Source organism: Macrobrachium nipponense, chromosome 2 (genome assembly GCF_015104395.2).
Source record: "Macrobrachium nipponense isolate FS-2020 chromosome 2, ASM1510439v2, whole genome shotgun sequence".
Classification (NCBI taxonomy): domain Eukaryota; kingdom Metazoa; phylum Arthropoda; class Malacostraca; order Decapoda; family Palaemonidae; genus Macrobrachium; species Macrobrachium nipponense.
Window position 1 is genome coordinate 115,411,572 of NC_087201.1, and position 14,952 is coordinate 115,426,523.

The following is a 14,952-nucleotide window of genomic DNA, read 5'->3' on the forward strand; positions in this document are numbered from 1 at the left end:
TCTTAACATTAGGATAGACTTACTTATTGGAGGGAGGCAAGTCTCTATATCTGACTGGGAGTTTGCCACCTTTATCCATTTCCGAATATTAGGAGCATTCCAAGAGAATGGACTATACATACTGTAAACCCTTGAACCAAAGATATAAGAGAATTCATTGTTTTTCCTCACTGGGTGCTGGTACCATGCCAAGGTTTATAAACTATGGGAAAATAGAGAACCATCCATTCTCATAAACCACTCTTGTCCCTTGTATCTGGATCTACAATCACCCCTCTCTTCCCTATTACCGAGAGGAGTGTGTTGAGGGCTAGCGCCGCCCACGTACCTTCCATCCTATGTGCGTCAGGAGCCGGCACCTGGAACAAAGATTGCGATGCTCCCCCCTCCCTGCTGGGACGGAGCGTAAATATTATGCATAAAATTACCCAAAACCCCTCCCGGAGTTTCCGATAACGAATCGCTAAGAGAAACCGAGGGGTATGAGACAAATCAAAAGAAGGTGGCGAAACATATGGAGCGGTCTGGTGTATTGCCGATACAAAAGAAGCTGGCAACGCTTGGTCATCCAAAGATGGCATTGTCTCCTTTTGTAGTGACCTTTCTCGTAAAACTTCCTCCACTGTTCCACCGACCAGCAGCGACAAACAGAGCAAGGATTAGTAATTGTACATACATTTTCTCTGCACCTACTACACATTGGATGAGGATCTGTCGCCACTGAAGTTAGGAATCTTGAACACGGAAAGCCGCTGACTCCCGGCCATTTCCTTTGTCATATCTCTTCGAAACAGAAGATGATCCTAATGGTGAAGCAAAAATCTCCATCTCACCACGTACACACACAGATCACACCCACACTGAACACACTCAGAAAATAAAATTAACAAGAAAAATGAAAGTGAAATGGATAAAAATGAGTAAACTAAAACCGGCTTTAAAACTGATAAGACAGTAAACACATCCTATTTTAAAGGCGGTAGAAAAATAACTGGAGGGTCACGGGATGCCTACGGCATTCTGGGTAATACATGCCCCGTGACCTGGTATAGATGCCGAGTCCCTGGATCTCACTAATACATCCCCATGACTGGTATAGATGCCAATAGTCCCTGGATCTCACAAGTTTAATTTTAATTCTACCAGTTTCCAGCTTGGCGCTAGTAAATCCTAATTTTAGACCGAAGGTTTGTTTTGGATATGAACAACTCAAATTTCAAAGCAAATACAATCAATGGCCCATATTCACATTCTTGATATTCGTGGATTTTTCTTCTGAACCTATCTATTGATAAATTATTTGCAAAACAGTCGGCAATTTGCAGCCTTTCCCGTCTATAAACCTTTACTTATTAGTGTATTTTGATATTTTCAAGACTAAATACATTTTTATGATACAAATTATTAATACTGTATTAAGTTTAATAAGATTGGATATTAATAAAAACAATTCCCTCTTAGATATTTTTTGCATGATTTACTAGTTTTCAAATATTAATATTAACGTAAATAGCAATAACATCAACTCACTAAAGAAAATACTATAGTGAATTAGTAAGATTTTTGTTACTAAAGAAAATACTATAATGAATTAGTAAGATTTTTGTTTATAAATGAATAAACTATGTAAAAAATAAAGGAAACCCTGATCTTTCTGCCGAGACTTGGAAAAAGGAAGGGAGGAGGGTGAGCCTCTCGGAAATCTCAAGAAACCTGACAGCAAGGTTGGGATGGTTGGTGTTACCAACTTAGTGGGCCCAAGTGCTGCCAGCTCGGTCAAAGAATATACAATGTAAATAAAAAAAAATAAATAAAAAATAAAATAAAATTTCCTTTATATTAATATACAAATAAAGATATAACTGCATACACTTTATGCATTAGGTGAAAGGTAAAATTAAATATTAGTAAAATAAGTCTAATATTATAATATATAGATCTCTCTAAGATTTTTACAAGGTTACTGACATCATTATCTACTAAAATATAAGCAAGTAGTTTCCCTGAAAGACCGAATTTCCTGCGGGCAGCACCATATATTGGACACGACACAAAAATAAGCTCAACTGTCAACAGGCAGTCTGGGCCTCTACGGGCTTAATGTTGTCTTCCTTTTCCAGGACAAGAATTTGCTTTGGGCCAATAGATCAGACAAGCTGCTTCCCACTCCTCTACCTCGACAGAAGAGCTTCTATTTGTCCTCGAACAACCCTTTGCCGACTAAGCAGGTAGAACCGGAGTTAGTTCACCTGACACCTGGCTTAGCACTGCAACACCTCCTTGCTGAAAATCTTTGGTTTACGCAACAAGAGGCAGCAGGCTTGGAAGCTACCACTACAGCAGATTTTTAAGCTGGATTCTGTGGTCCCTCACAGTATCCAATGTTGCTGCTAACTAATAGTTTCTGGAGAAGACTAATTTAGGGTGCATTCCAACACCGGTGGGACAATCTCAACGTCTACACCTTTCCCGCTTTCTGCTTGATTTGGAAGGTGATCAGCATGGTGCTGTTCAAGAATCTTTGGATGATTCTGATGGCTTCCAAGTATCCCGATCTGTTGGCTCTTCTTTCAGAGGTACAGCCTTCCATGTCAGCTGCACATAGAGCAGTACCAATCGAGGCACACGCCCTGTCTTCACGGGTGGCGGTTATCCACCATCTCATGAGCGAGAGGCTTATCTCGCCAAGCAGCAACAGAGATGGCAGAATACCTCAAACAGTCCTCTGCAGCAGTGTACCAGGGAAAGTGGGGTCATCTTCAACAGATCGCAGATTTCCTAGTCTTTCTTTTCTGAGAAGCTCCTCTCTCTATCCACAGTTAAAGGCTGTATGTCTGCCTTGGCACTAGTCCTGAAACCGCGAGGATTGGATATTGCCACTTCCATGGAGATTTCTCTCCTCGTAATGAGCTTTCAGAGGTCTTGCGACCCAGGGAACTCAGGCCCCAAGTGGGATGCGACTCTTGTCGTAAGGAGTGACTCTAGAACCTTGCAAGCCTCTGCTAGAGTTGTCAGACAAGGATCTGACCCTTGTTAAACACTTAAGGGGAAGGAAATCTGTTACCATTGATTTTGTCCCGGATTTGCCCGTGAGCTAACTAATTCAAGAATTTTCGGTTCCACAGGCATTGAAGGCAGGGGTTTGGCCCAACCAGACCACCTTCACTTCCTTCTACCTTCAGGATATAGCTTATAGGTCCTTGGACACTTTCCTCGAGACCCATGGTGGCTGCTCAACAAGCTGTCTAGCTTAGCCAACTCCTCTAACTGGACAAGATTGCATCTCGCCTTGTGTAACAGTGTGAATAAGTGTAAGATTGCATCTCGCCTTGTGTAAAAGCGTGAATAAGTGTGTGACTGGCTTCTCTTCTCTCTATGTGGGCAAAAAGTTGTGGTCATGACATGCTGATGCAGGTAAGCTATATTACAGATCTCCATTCTATACCCTATCATTAGGATATAGAAGCTTGTATCCGTCCCTTCCCTAACAAGGGGGGAAGAAGACCATGGCACCAGACAAACCAAATACGTACTTGTATATATGTCTTTTTGCTTCCGACTATAAGGTTCTAGTTAGATAGACATTAAGAGGCTTCTCTTATGAATTGGTCCAAAGGTCTGGCCATTGGTCAGTTCCCATACGCCAACCAACTGGACAGAGACCAGGTTCCCCTCCTCGCTCTTACAACCAGGAAGGGAACCGTGGTTGGGCAAACACCAGTCTGTTCACATGACTATCAGATTCCTTCCTCTAGTCACAGAGTCTTCCTAATGTAAAGGACCAAAGGTTTGTATAGCATGTAGGAAGAAAATCACAATTTTTAAAAGTAAATTTAATTTTTCCTAACTATACAAACCTGTGGTCCTCTACATTTATACCTACCTCATGCCGGCCCTCAATCTGTTCCCGGGCTTAAAGCAAAGTTTAATGTTTATGTCCCTTCGTGCAGGACTACTGACTACCAGACAAGCAGTTACTGCCCAACCACCTTGTTATATCTTCAATGGCCAAATTCCACCCTATGCTATAAGTAATGCCCAATGTAACGGACCTCAGGTTTGTATAGTTAGGAAAAATACAATTTACTTAAAAAATTGTGATTTTGTCCAACGGTTCTGCCCTTCATATTTAAGTGGTAGTGAGGTAGTAAGTATCTTCAATTGTGAAAACACTAGTAAAAAACTTACTACATACCTGCTTTTTCCTAATTGAGTTCACCAGGTTTCCTCTATTGTCACTTAGGGAACCTATGCTTTTTTTATTGGTTTCCTACTATTAACACGTGCAAAGAATTCTTTTTGGGGTTTTCCATATAATCTGATGCAAGTCTCATCCTCGTCTATCTTTGCATTTCTTACTAATCTGCCACCCAACTACAAAGTCCTTTATGCCTGCTTGCTTCTTCTGGTGTTGGGTATGGGTTCATTGATTTGTGCATTATTTTATTTTTAATTTCTCTGTTGAACCACTTGTGTCAAGGGTTGCCATTTGTTAGTATTTGCTTTAATGGTATACATCTAGAGCATTTTTCCGAGTATCCCTCTATAAAGGCTTCCCAGTGCTTATGTATGCTTGTGCTTTCACTTTACTTTAGATTTTTAACATACTAATTTAGCTTTTTTAGGTCTTGTCGTCAGTAGTCTATCCTCTTTATGTAATACGTATCTTCTCTTGTAGAATATTAATTTGAAATTTAATAAATTTTATGGTTGCTTTAGCCTAGATTTGCCCCTATTGAAAGGGTCAGTCACTGGGTTAAGACAGTCTAGTATGCTGTTTCCTCTAGTAGGTTTGTCAACCCATTGATAGAGGAATTGATTTTTTTTTTTTTTTTTTTTTTTTACAAAATCTAAGTTTGATGCATAGGTCATGATGTCCCAGTGTACTGCTGCATTGAAATCTCCCTTTATTATGCAGTTTGTTGTTTTATTTCGTCCTAGAGGCGCATACAGCTCGCCATAGAACATCTGTGGTTGAAGGAGGTCTGTACACTAGATGATTGTAATTTTACACTATCTGGTACTCTCCTACGAAGTCTCTTGTTGCCTTTTGTATCCATGTTTCTGTGATACCTATTTCGTAGTCTTGTTGACTGTATCCATGTTTCAGTGATCCTATTATGTCTTCTTCATGTGTTACCAATGCTTTGAAGAGATCTACTTTATACCAAACAGATTGTACATTAAACTATGACACTCTGAGGGACTTCTCTTTCTTTTCTTATGTCCTCTGTGGTTTTATTAGTTTCCCTTACTGTCACCGTTTCCTGCAGTGCTATTACTAACCAGATTCTGGGAGCTTTCCGTGTTTCAAGAGGTTTTCATTAAGGCACAGGATATAGGTACGGCAGCCGTATCCCAGATTGCAACAGATATTGGTACGGCAGTAAATTGCGCATGCATCAATGTCAGACTTCCTGCCATACAAATAACATAGTGTAGTGGGGGTACGTAAGCCTCTGTCAGTGGTGCTGTATTGCGCTATTGACTTGCTGTAGGTACGGCAGTTTGCTAATCATGCAGCAGTTGCTGCACACTGTTGCTATGGGCTATAGGTACGGCACTAGAAGATCAGCGACAGTAATAATAGTTGAACTGAACTGTTTCGCTGAACATGCTCAATTCAAAAAGTCAAAGTGAAGCACCATACTATCATCACAAAAACATTTTGACAGTAAATGAAAACATAAAAAATCATAATACTTGAACACTAAGATTTTGACTATATACGTGAAAAATAAAACTAATTTATCTGTGTACTTCAAATCTTTGAATCTCCTCTGAACAGATTAATACATCAGTTTTCACTGAAAAGCAGATGTTTTCAGGTTTCAACGAGCTGAAAAAAGCAATAGCTAGACGTCTACGAAGAGTAAAACTTCCAGAAATTGTACATCCGTAGATCATGAACAATCGAATCGGTCCTGAAAAGAGCTCCAAAGAGGAGATTCAAAAAAGACGAAGTACAATGGTACCTCGAGATATGAAAGGCTCAACTTACGAAAAACTCGATAGGAAAGCAAATACTAAAAATTTTTCAGCTCTACATACAAAAACTGCTCAAGATAAGAAAGGTTGTTGCTATAAAGTCGGGCCGTAAGAAGAGAGTACCATCATAAGCTACAACAGTCAAGGTACAGCTGAGTGAAGTAGCCATACTGTAAGGGTTAGTATCAGTAAGATACCTATCAGTAGCAGGACATTCCTCTAGTTAGCAAGGGGGAGAGGAATGATAACAAATCTACATGAATGGATGAATTGGTTTTTTAGAAGAACAGATCATCTTATCTTCCTCGGACACAATGAACTATGACATTGTGTAGAACCTAGAAGTCTGACTCTTATGATATTCATATGTCTTATATTAGTGAAAGTGTGAAACTTTATTCCCGGGGTCATGGTTTGAACTGAAATTAATTTTCATCTTGTAATCGGTGGTTTTATCCTTACTGCCATCACAACTGAAACTCCACAGTGCTTATTAGATTGTTATTGTACATATTTTTGTCTTAATTCACTACAAATAGCACTTTAACTATGTTGCTGTTCTTGGTTCCTAAGCGCTCACTCCACAAAACAGTTACGGACAGTACACTGTGTATGAGATGCAAAGCTTTATTCCCGTAATTGTTTACTTTACTCATTATTTAACTTTACTTTGTTACTTCAAAATGTTCAATTTTATGTGTATTATCCCTTTCTTTGCAACCATATTAACCCCGAAAAATTAAATATTTCTGATGTACTTAGGAGCAGACGACGCTGTGAAAAAATGACTCATCGTTGCCAATCTAGTGGAGCTTCACACATACGCCAATGCATTTGCAAACTGTAATCCATGAATTCTAGTTGTCATAGTAATGCAGTAATGATAAAATTGCTGTAATATGTACATATACTACAAATATATACACTAATTTCACTTCTTTCCCGTTTTGTGTAAGTCTTAACCCCAGTTTGGAGGGTAAACACATACCAATTGACAACACTGATAAACAATTAAAGAGCGCAAAGAATGCTGTAGTTCCCTTGGATAAGTAGTGGTTGGAAGTTGTGTTTACGATTGTTGTGATGAAAGTGCCCCAGTGTCTATGGGTAAAAGTGGTGTGCGAATTTAGCACAAGAAATGGGAAGTTTGTTGACACAAGCGACTCCGGAAACATCGAGATGGCGTCAATCTTCTAAACATTTCTAATTGAAAGTAAAAATTTCGAAAGCGTCATGGGGGTAGTGCGCACTGCGTTGGCCACACTGTTCATTACCCTCTGTTTAATTCTTAAAATATAGCCTTAATTTCTAACTTTGGAGAAAATATTTGGGTAATTCTTCAGAAGCAATCCGCACTGGATATTAAAATAAATAATCACCTACATGGAAAGAGCATGTGAAAAGCAATATAAAAAGTATAGTCATTATATGAGAGATTGAACGGGGTGGAATTAAATGAGCTTGATAAGTTTTTAGAGGTGTTTCCTCTACGGTAATGTTTACTTTTAATGAGCCCTCTAACTTACTTTCTTACGGAAACAAAAGCAGTTCCAGTTACTCATTATTGGCTGAGAGGTGTGACATCTTATGACGTCATGGGTTTCATAACCAATTACGAACGACTTTAGTCGAAAACTAAGTTTCACTAGCATTTCAGCGGAGTAATAAAGTTAGCTGTCCAGTGTCCACTGGTATCCTTGTTTGACTGAATACTCAAAAAATGAAGCAAAAACCGGCATTTTGTCTTCCTGTAGCTATGGCAGAGGTAGTGGCTGGCCCTTCTGGCATTAATTTTGACAGAGACCTTCGATTTCCTTCCGATTGTTTGCAGTGCAATGTGGGTTACTGTGAATTTTATCATTATTTGTCTAGTGGTGGAGGTAAAGAAGTTGTGATTGAATATGCTCAGACATAATTTAATTATTCAGCCAAAAAAACTGCGAGTGTTGTGGAGCTATTTGTCGGATCGACTACAACAGGAACGCCTTTGGGTGTGATCGCACTGTAGTGACGAAAGGACGTCGGCGTAAGCGATGCGACACCCAAATCTATCTGCCACGGTAAGTAGCCCTACCCTGTGGGTAGCGCGCGCAGCGCAACATTACCTCTTGCCGTACATGTCGTGCTTGCCAAGAATCTTTAAATTTGCGGATAAGGCGCGAAGTGCCGTTCCGCTTCGGCCTTACTGACAGCACACATAAATCGATGGTCGCCGATATGTAGTCGCTCATTACTTTGTTTGTTGTTGTTTTGGTATCGCCGCCATATTGGCTTTGGTGTTCTTCCGCCGATTTCGGTCGGCGGTCGAGTGGGCCCGCGAACTAGTAGGTGCTCCCAATTATTATTATTGCTGCAAAGCACTCCTTTCTGGTTGTTTTGCGTAAGAAAATAAGTTAGAGGGCTCATTAAAAGTAAACATTACCGTAGAGGAAACACCTCTCCCGACTTAGGAAAAATTCGAGGTAAACACTTATCAAGCTCATTTAATTCCACCCCCTTCAATCTCTCATTTAATGACTATGCTTTTTATATTGCTTTTCACATGCTCTTTCCATGTAGGTGATTATTTATTTTAATATCCAGTGCGGACTGCTTCTGAAGAATTACCAATATTTGAGAAGAGCTGGGAATGGGACAGGGATAGATATATTGCTTTTATAAATCTAGAAAAGGCTTTTGATAGAGTACCAAGAATGAAAATATGGGATGCCCTAAAAGACCCTTACTATGGAATCCCTGAGAAACTTATAAGAGCACCTATCAAAACATCAGATCCAGAGTAAAAACAAATCAAGAGAATGAAGACTGGTTTGAAATAAATCAGGAGTAAGACAGGGCAGCGTCCTTTCGCCACTTCTTTTTATATTGTTCTTAGATAAATGTATGAGGGAACTAGGTGAGGATGAAGCTGCAGATATGACCATCAACCTTATGTATGCAGATGACCATGCAATGATAGCCCTCAGCATTGAATCTCTCCAAGAAAACGTCAACAACTGGAATGCGATCTTAACAGCTAATGGAATGCGGATCAACAAGAATAAGACAGAGATCATGCACCTATCACGAACACCAAGTAACGTAGATGTAGAATTAGAAGGTCAGACATTGAAACAGTGTAGAAATTTCAAATACTTAGGAGTAGAGTTTAGTGACCAAAACTATTCAAAACTGGAAATAACTACCCGAATACAGAAATTCAGTAACAATCTGTATCTGCTCTACCCACTAATGAAAGACAGAAATATACCTCGCAAAGTGAAAACCATAATATACCTCTCTATTTTAAGACCAATATTGACTTATGGCCATGAATCATGGACATTAACATCAAGAACTAGAAGCCAACTTCAAGCAGCTGAAATGAAAGCCCTAAGACTCATAAAAGGTGTAACAAGACTAGATAGGCTACAAAATGAAGACATAAGAAGAGAACTGGGAGTGGAGGGGATACTAGATTTTGTGGAGAGAGGACAGCTTAAATGGTTTGCACACACCAAAAGAATGGAGGAGGAGCGATATCCTATAAGGTTTTTGGAATGGACACCGGAAGGAAGGAGACCGGTAGGAAGACCAAAAATGAGATGGCTACAAAACAGAGAGAGGAGTAGAGAGGAGAGGCTCTAGTTTGCGGGAAGTTGATGAGATGAGGCTCTATGATGATCGCCAAGAATGGAGACTGTTCCTGAAGCAGGACGACTGACAGGCCTGGAGGCCTACCTGGCGTCTGGTGAGAAAGGTGAGAAAAGAAGAGTAGAGGTTTTGAGCTCCTACTATCACCACCAACTATTCATGACTGATGACCATCGCTGGTGTCAGGTGTTAAAGTAGGGTAAATCACCGCGTGGACTGGCCAACTCACAGACTACCACGGCTAGGCCACCCTCCGAAAAAGTACTTTTAATGCGTCCTGACACCGGAGATGGTCATCAGTCACGAGTTGTTGTTGGTGAGAAAAGGAGCTAAAGACCTCTACTCTCCTTTCGAAGTAAGTATTTTCTCCAAAGTTAGAAATTAAGGCCATATTTTAAGATTCAAACAGGGTGGCCAACGCAGTGCCCACACCACCAAAATGCTTGTGTCAAACATCCCTTTTCCTGCGCTAAATCCGCACACCACTTGTACCCACAGATGCTGGGGCACTTTCATCACAACAGTCGTACACCCGACCTCTAACCATACTTATCAAAAGGGGACTACGGCATTCTTTGTGGCGTTTTGCGCTCTTCAATTGTTTATCAGTGTTGTTATTTGTCATGTGTTTACCCTCCAAACTGGGTATGAGACTTACACAAAACTGGGGAAATAGGGTAAAAAAATCATGGACGATCCACCATCATCACACTGGACGGGTCTTATTCACTCGATATTTAATTGGTGAAACAAGAATACAATTACAACTAAGCATACCATTCAAAAGATTGAAGTTTCGTCAACATAATGTGATATATGAAAGCCCCATACGAACTAAAATAAGCATGTGACGCTCTTCGTAAAATATGTTTTCAAGGTAGTTTTGAAATCCAATATGGCGGCTATCGTGTGGATGGAAGGGTCTGTTCACGGACTATAAACCATCTTTCCCAGCCTTCCCAGCACTCATTTGAACAATGTTAGTTTATATATGTAACAATTATTGATCTTACTCAAGATTGCAGTTGTAATCAGCACAATAAAACATTTTGTTGCCTATATTAATGAAAGTATGAAACTTGTTATTCCTGGGGTCATGGTTTGAACCGAATTAATTTTTACCTTGCAATCGGTGGTTTTTATCCTTACTGCCATCACAACTGAAACTCCACAGTGCTTACTTGATTGTTATTATACACATTTTGGTCTTAATTCACTCCGCATTGCACTTTAACCAAGTTCTGTTCCTGGTTCTTAAGCGCGAATGCCACAAACACAGTTACGAACAGCAGACGACGACATTCCAAAGTTTTATTCCCTAAATTGTTTACATTACTCGTTATTTAGTTCAACTTTACTTTGTTATTTAAAAATTTTAATTTAATTCATGTCTATTATCGTTTTTTGCAACCAAATTACCCCGAAAAATTACAGATATTTCTAAAGTAGATACAATCCAATGTTTCTAACCTTGTACATCTGGCTGCTGAAAACCAGAGAGGAACAGACTACGGATAAGTGGATTATATTTTTTTTTTTTTGCTAGCATTTTTCATTGATTCAAGTCTTAGTATTTTGATTTTCTTTAATAACTGTATGCCAGAAATAAATGTAACCTTTAATGTTTGCATGCTAAGAATGGCAAAATCATCGTTGCCACATCAGTGGAGCTTCACATATACGCCAATGCATTATTATAAACTGTTTCCATGAATTCTAGTTGTCATAGTAATACAATAATGATAAAATTGCTTTAATATTTATGTATATATACTTCCAATACATAGCCTAATTTCACCAATTTCCACGATATAGCAAAATCTCGTTCTGATACGGGTGTTCGTTACAGAAATAGGTATTCCCAAAAACGTGCTTGCACTGCCTCTGAAACCCACAGTAGGTATGCTGCTTAGTTATCAATCAAGTTTTTTTTACAAGCTAGCTATTGAATAAATTTGTTTTTTTCTCAATCAAAACATATGCCCCTCGATGCTAACTTTCCTCTTTTAAAGACTTTCTGGTCATAGCAAATTCGGCCCCATAATTTCTTATGGTGCGAAAACAGACAAAGGCCCAGGGACCGAAAACGATTGTGTCACACTACGGCGGTAATCCGGCAGTAAAACATCTTCATATATCCAAAAAGTAAATAATAAAGATATATATGTGCATCACAATTATATCAATTACATGAATAGCTGATAATCTGCATGAATAACTGGTAAACTGTTCTGCAAGAAAGTGGAGTACAGGAAGTCCCCGGGTTACGACAGTCTCAGCTTACGCGCTTTTCAATTATATTCATCAGAAATTATTTCCAGGGTTACGACGCATGTTCCAGTTACGAAGCCTACTAACGCTGATCTGGCAGATGAAATATGATTCCAAAAATGCAAAATAATAAATATTTAAAGGTTTTTTTTATGAAAAATGCAATAAGAATGCTGTTTACATAGTTTTGAATGCACCTAAAGCATTAAAAGTAAGGTTTTCTTAGGATTTTTGACAATGTTCCGGCTTACGATTTTCGGCTTACGCGCGTCTCAAGAACGGAACCCCCGTCGTAACCCGGGGACTGCCAGTAGTATAGCAATTATTTACAATAGGTACGAAAGTCAAGATGTAGTGACGTCATAATACAGGACTTGAAAGAACGTTCTAATTCCAAAAAATAATTACTTAAATTTGAGTCAGAATAGAATTACTTTTTCAATAACAAATATTTTCAAATTAATCATCACAAATATGTAAAATATTGTTTTACTAATTACTTAAAAAATTATCTAAGTGCACACTTCGTCGTTGTCTTCTACCAAAACAGTTGTTTACTTAAAAACGTCCTGGTAAGGGACCGTGTTCCGATTGTTGTGTTGAAAGTGCCCAGCGTCTGTGGGTACAAGTGGTGTGCGGATTTATCACAGGAAATGGGAAGTTTGTTGACACAAGTGACTCTGTAAACATCGAGATGGCGTCAATCTTCTAAAAAAATTAAGCGCAAGTAAAAATTTAAAAATTTCGAAAGCGTTTTGGTGAGATTTCAACTGCCGTGGACACCCTTTTCACTACCCTCTGTTTAATGCTTTAAATTTGGCTTTAATTTCTAACTTTGGAGAAAATACTTACTTCGAAAGGAGAGTAGAGGTCTTTAACTCCATTTCTCACCAACAACAAGTCGTGACTGATACCCATCTCCGGAGTCAGGACGAGTTATAAATACTTTTTCGGAGGGTGGCATGCTATGATCGTCGTTAAGTTGATGCAGGCCATGCGGTGTTTTACCTTAAGTGAAATTAGCTATCTATTTGTAGTATACATACATATTACAGCAATTTTATCATACTGCAAACTGTTTGCAGAGTAAGTGCTTAGGAACCAGGAACAGAAACAGAAACATGGTTCAAGTGCAATGTGGAGTGAAGTACGACCAAAATGTGTATAATTACAATCAAATAAGCACTGTGGAGTTTGTTGTGATGGCAGTAAGGATAAAACCACCAATTACGAGGTAAATATGAATTCAGTTCACACCATGACCCCGGGAATAGTTTCATACTTTCACTAGTATAGGCAACAAAATGTTTTATTGTGCTGATTACAACTGCAATCTTAAGTAAGATCAATAATTGTTACATATACGGGTGTTCGTTACAGAAATAGGTATTGCCCAAAAACGTGCTTGCACTGTCTCTGAAACCCATAGTAGGTATGCTGCTTAGTTGTCAATCAAGTTTTTTGTAATAAAGTATTTTTTACAAGCTAGCTATTGAATAAATTTGTATTTTTCTCAATCAAAACACATGCCCCTCAATGCTATTCCTCTTTTTACAACTTTCAGGTCATTGCAAATTCGGCCCCATAATTTCTTATGGTGCGAAAACAGAGGCACACCGACCGAAAACAATTGTGTCACACTACAGCGATAATCCGGCAGTAAAACATCTTCATATATCCAAAAAGTAAATAATGAAGATATATATGCGCATTACGATTATACCAATTACATGAAGAGCTGATAATCTGCATGAATAACTGGTAAACTGTTCTGCAAGAAAGTTGAGTAAAGCAATTATTTACAATAGGTACGAAAGTCAAGATGTCATGACGTCATAATACAGGACTTAAAAGAACGTTCTAAAAATTCCAAAAATTAATTACTTAAATTTGAGTCAGAATCGAGTTACTTTTTCAATAACGAATATTTTCAAATTAATCATCATAAATATATAAAATATTGATGTTTTACTATTTAAAAAATTATCGAAGTGCACTCTTCGTCGCCGTCTTCTACAAAACAGTTGTTTACTCGGTGAGGAAAAGTTTTCCGTTTGTTGTGATAAAAAGTGCCCCAGCGTCTGTGGGCACAAGTGGTTTGCGGATTTATCACAGGAAATGGTTAGTTTATTGACACAAGCGACTCCGTAAACATCGAGATGGCGTCAATCTTCTAAATACCTCGAGTTGTAAGTAAAAATGTTGAACGCATTTTGGTGAGATTTGCACTACGTTTGAGACCGTTTTCAGTACCCTCTGTTTAAATCTTAAAATTTGGCCTTAATTTCTAACTTTGGAGAAAATACTTCGAAAGGAGAGTAGAGGTCTTTAGCTCCGTTTCTCACCAACAACAAGTCGTGACTGATGCCCAGGACGCATTATAATGTACTTTTTCGGAGGGTGGCAAGCGTTGATTGTAGGTGGCCTGTTTGGCCTGCCGTGGTGTTTTACCCTATAAACTAACATTGTTCAAATGAGTGCTGGGAAGGCTGGGAAAGATGGTGGATTGTCCATGGTTAGACCAGCCAGCCACACTATTGCAGCCATATTGGATTTCAAAACTGCCTTGAAAACACTTTACAAAGAGCTCACATGCTTACTTTAGTTTGTATGGGGCTTTCATTCATCACATTATGTTGACGAAACTTCAACCTCTTGAATGGTATGCTTAAAGTTGTAGTTGTATTGTTGTTTCACCAACTAAATAACGAGTGAATAAGGCCTGGCCAGCGTGATGATGACGGAACGTCCGCGGTTGTTTACCCCACTTTTTCGGAGGGTGGCCAAAAGCGTGGTAGTCAGTGACTTGGCCAGTCCAGTCAGTTGTTTACCCTAATAAAGATCTACTAAAATACCAATGATGTAATTGTATTCTTGTTTCACCAATTAGGGTAAAAAACCGCATGGCACAGGAGTGAGCCATGTACGATCAATGTGTACAACCCCAAGAAAAGTACATTATAACGCGTTCTGACACCGGAGTTGAGGTCTTTCGCTCCGTTTCTCACCAACAAGAAGTCGCGTCTGATGCCCATCTCCGATGTCAGGACGCGTTATAAT